Raw genomic sequence first — 4,608 nt, 5'->3', positions numbered from 1 at the left:
TTATCTGCACAGGTTTATTATGTCGGTGTCTTATCATAGCCTCGTCACTACTTTGTCGAGGTTAGGCTCGACACTTACGAGTACATGGAGTCGGTGGTACTCATACTACACTCTGCACTTCTTGTGTATATTTTGGTACTGTCCCTAGCTGATCGTGAGACTCGGCAGTCCAGACTTGCTTATCGGAGACTTAAGGTATATCTGCTGGCGTCCGCAGACCTTGGAGTCCCTTCCTAGTTTCCTAATTTTACTGTTTCTTTTCATTTAGAACAGTTGTATTTTCTTTCAGACTCTGTTTATAGTAAATTTTAGAAGCTCGTGAGTTGTGATTCCAGATCCATATTGTATCAAATATGATGGGCTTTATGTTATTCCGCATTTCAGTTTTAGCATCTATTTAGCTTAATTGATTCTGCTATTGAAATTGACTAAAAATTAGTTTAAAGAATCCTCTAACGTTGGCTTGCCTAACAAGTGAAATATTAGACGCCATCATGGTCCCGAAGGTGGGAATTCTGGGTCGTGACACACACAAAGAAACATAAAAATTACTAAGTTTGGTGGAAGAAAAGATAAAACTCGGCCTCCACGGCAGCTCTGTGCTCTCTCTTCGCCAAACGTTCCTCTCAAAAATGTTCTCCCCCCTCCCAAATAGGTTTAGAACCCCTTTTATATGAGTTGGGACCGTGTAGGGCTGAAATAACCAAGTCCCGGGCGAAATAGGATAAGTCCCCGCTTCGAGCGTCCAGGGCAGCGCCTAGCGCTGGCGCTGGCGCTAAATCCAGTAACGTTTCATGTTCAAAGTATGAATTCCTTGCTTCTTTTTGTTTGAATTCTATCTCTCTTTTTGTTTGAAATCCAATACAAATACCAAAGGGTGTACCCCCTTTGTCTTTTTTGTTTTTTTTTCTTTTTTTTTTTCTTCCGCGTTTTATTCAATTTTGCTCCAAATCTTTTCATCTTCACACCACTTTATTCCTGCATAATTAAAATATAATATTAAGCATAAAGTAATATAATTAATACTCAAAAGACGATTAAAAATAATAGAATGTGAGGTAACAATGGTTAAATATACACATTTTAAGCCGAACATCAATAGGGCGATCTTCACATCCCGCATAGGGCTGCTGATCCCGCTAAGTTTAAATCTATGCTTGTTCCTGGAAAGATTCAGCATATCATCTGTACCGGTAATATGTGCATTAAAGGAGTCTTTCTCAATATCATTAAAGTGTTCCTGGAAAGATCCAGTATATCATTTGGTAATAAATGGACTTAATTAACAAAAAATTTAGACGTGTCTTGAGCAGAGTAGGTGCTTCTCTATTTTCTCTACATGTTTGTTCCAAGTTTAGAACCTCCCTCAATCTGCCAAAAGATAATTTTTTAGATCTCAAAAGCTAAACCATAAAAATGAATAAATAACTTATATTCTATGCCATAGTACAGAAAGTAATTTCATAAAAAAGGAGAGTATTGTACATCAGTTGTAATGCATATTGCATTTTGAAAATGATTTAACAAAAAGATTTGCTTTATTTTACTGATTTATAACTTATTCTAAAATGATTGTACCAAAAAATGGAGAAATTTCCAAGTGTCTTTTGCTCTCTTCTGCAAGTGCCTAAAGGAATTGCACATCAAAATCTCAATCTTGTGTTCATCCCCCCTTCTTTTCTTCTTACTGAAAAAGTAAACTTCTCTGTTTCTCAAATGTAACAAAACTCTGAATGGTTTTGAATAATCAAAAGAGCAGAGTAGAACAAATAATATCATTCATGTCTCGCCAAAGGCAATAATGAATTTAGATTTCTTTTCCAGAGGAAATGAATGAGATTATGGTAGTAACTATCAAAAAAGTTTGAATACTTCATTTTGGATGGTCAAATATTCCCTCTTATATATAACTTAAGTAGAAAGATCCCAAGTTTTATTACCTATTCATGTTTATTATTTTGTTATTTACTTTTATTAGTTACCTATTAATGTATCCTATGGCTTGTACATAATGTCTTTTGTTTCAAGCATTTGTTTGAGTGTTTCAATTAACCTATTTGATATGAGACAGTAGCTTAATCTCGCCCTCAACTCTTTTAACCCTATCGATCCAAAATACTATCAATACAACATATACCAATAGCGTTACAAATGACTGCATTAGACAAGTAACCAAGCACAACACTTTTCTCAGATAATTAGATTTTTTTTTAAATATTAAACTGACCAGTAAATATTTCAGCGCTAGAAAACTTACCAGAACTAAGCAGAAAGAAACAATCCTTGGCACTTTAAATGAGCTTAGCTTCATGACTTGATATTATGTGTGCACCTTTTTCTGTATTTATCTTCAAGATAATTTGATAACTATAACACCAGAACATGGAGCAATTAATAGATTGCAATTTGTAACTAGTTGCAAATAAGCTATCCATATGATCTTCTAGAAAAATTGAGAAGGATGTAAATGGAATTGAGGGAGTGGACAAGATGCCAATGAAGCATAAGTTGTCCTGAATATGAAAGTCCAATAACTATTTTTAGATAAAAAGAAGCACATCATCTTTAAACTTAGTAGACCCCCTTCTGTTATCTTTGAAGTTTTTCTATGCATGTTTTTGTTTAGCAGGGACGAGGCACTTGAACAATGGTATCGTTCAAGGATGGTGTCGACCAAGGAGCAGTTACAAGGCACTTAATATTTTATCTTTTTTGGGATATGTATTTGCGTGCCAATTACAATGTACAATGAACTATCGTGTAGTATATATGTAATTGACTTTATAGCAATGAAAATATTTATAATATTCGGTTTGAGAAATTCTTTTGGTATTTTTTAAATATTATTGGTTGCTTTTAATATTGGTAGTCAATTGATGTGAATATCCAGATATTAAAATTTAGAGAATTAGGTTCTTACTGGAAATGTATATAATTTTGGTCATTATAGGTTTTGAGAAAATAAGTTTTAGTGGCGACATTATTTTGTCACAAAATATTAGTAATTATTGTGATGTTAAAGTTGCCACTGGTGGTTTATTTCTTTTGCAGCGATTTTAGTCACTACAGAAAGTTATTGTGTCTTTCATGGTTTATTATTATGTGGTGGCACGAGTCGCTACTAACAGTCATTTATAGTGGCGACATGAACTTGCCACTGAAAATGATATTTTGGCAACGATAGTAGTCGCCGCTAAAGGTGAATAGCAATGGCGACCCAACTAAATTTTTATTCTTGTGGAACCATCTTTGTAGCGGGTTTTTTCACCTTTTGTGAAAACTATGTTGCCGCAAAATATGCGCTCTTAGCGGCGACCTTAGATGTCGCCACAAATACCTTTCAGTTACGGTTTTGCTTGTAGCAACACAAATGTCGCCACTGATAAGATGTAACAGCGACTTTCAGGGATTTTGTAGTGACTTTGGTCGCCGCAATAAGGCTGATTTCTTGTAGTGGTACGAGGTACCCAATTAGTGAAGATTATCAGTATTTACAATTCAGGCAGAGAAATATAAGCATTCTGAATTACCTTCAACAATAATAGAGGTATGTACAATTGGCTAAACTCATCCCAGTTATGCTCAATGGGAGCTAACAGATATAGTTTAAGAGAATGATGGGATATCAGGATCCAACTGGGGTTATAGTAACTCAAAATGGTGGATGGATTATTAGCGTTAGCTGACATTTTCGAAGGATATTGCAAACGTGGTAAAAGTTCTCCTTGTGAGACACCTAGGTAGTACATTCTGAATGGTATAGTCAGATATGAAATATACTAGAATGTTCAGAAATTTTAGAAGATAGGCAGTGGAATCCTAGAAGGGATAAATATTTACCTTAGTATGACTCCGGCCCCTAGTAAAAAGAGAATGTTAGGTGACCCGAGGAGCCAATGAGATGGAGCAAGGGGAGCTAAAAATGAAAGAATATTTTGTTGAAGTTTTTAGAATAAAGTGATACACAGAAATATTAGCCGGAGAATAAGAAAAGAGTAAATAAAGAATTATGAGTAAGATGTGATAAATGAGTGATAACGATAAATCAAAATATGACAGAATGACAGAGTCTATAGTCAAGTGAATGAAAAGACAAGAGGTGGCAGGTCTTGAGACAATAAAACGGTATAAGCCATAAAGTCATATCCTCATTTCGAGAAATGAGTTGGTGACTCAAACGTGATTACCAGAAGGCTAAGTTAGACCCCCGGAGTAATAGAAATCAGAGTAATAGAAATCAGTATGGGCTAGCGAACAAGACAAACTCAACATGAATTAGGGATCAGAAGATTTGATAATAGTCGACATCGTGAGAATTTCAGGGCTCATTCAGGAAGACGCTTCCCTAAAGCAAGCACTCTGAGTAGAGCTAATCTTAAGGGACTAAGTGTGACAGTTATACTAGGTGTCACCCTCGTGCGTAAGAAATTCAATTATCCTTTGTACAAAAGGGTTAGCGCAAGGCGGGTAAGAGTCAGTGAAGATGTGAAAAGACGCCAAAGATGAAGAGGTAAAATATTTATAGGTAAATCTTCGTAGCATTAAATGTAGTACTCCTCTAAAGGGGGGAAGATGATGTAATATGGTATTAAGTCGAAGTTATGTGGT

The 4,608-nt window shown here is 35.3% G+C and overlaps 1 long non-coding RNA gene across 1 annotated transcript; it reads right to left on the bottom strand.

Moving 5' to 3' along the window:
- Positions 1 to 790: 790 nt before the first annotated feature.
- LOC117275151 (uncharacterized) lies at positions 791 to 2,388 on the bottom strand. Its single transcript, XR_011413531.1, has 3 exons — positions 2,258 to 2,388; positions 1,081 to 1,371; positions 791 to 978 (listed from the first exon to the last, which is right to left on the bottom strand). It is a non-coding gene; the product is annotated as an uncharacterized lncRNA (long non-coding RNA).
- Positions 2,389 to 4,608: the final 2,220 nt, after the last annotated feature.

The sequence above is a fragment of the Nicotiana tomentosiformis genome, chromosome 2 (assembly GCF_000390325.3).
Source record: "Nicotiana tomentosiformis chromosome 2, ASM39032v3, whole genome shotgun sequence".
In the NCBI taxonomy this organism is placed as follows: domain Eukaryota; kingdom Viridiplantae; phylum Streptophyta; class Magnoliopsida; order Solanales; family Solanaceae; genus Nicotiana; species Nicotiana tomentosiformis.
The sequence above is the reverse complement of the archived record's forward strand: the minus strand, read 5'-3'. Positions and strand labels throughout refer to the sequence as shown.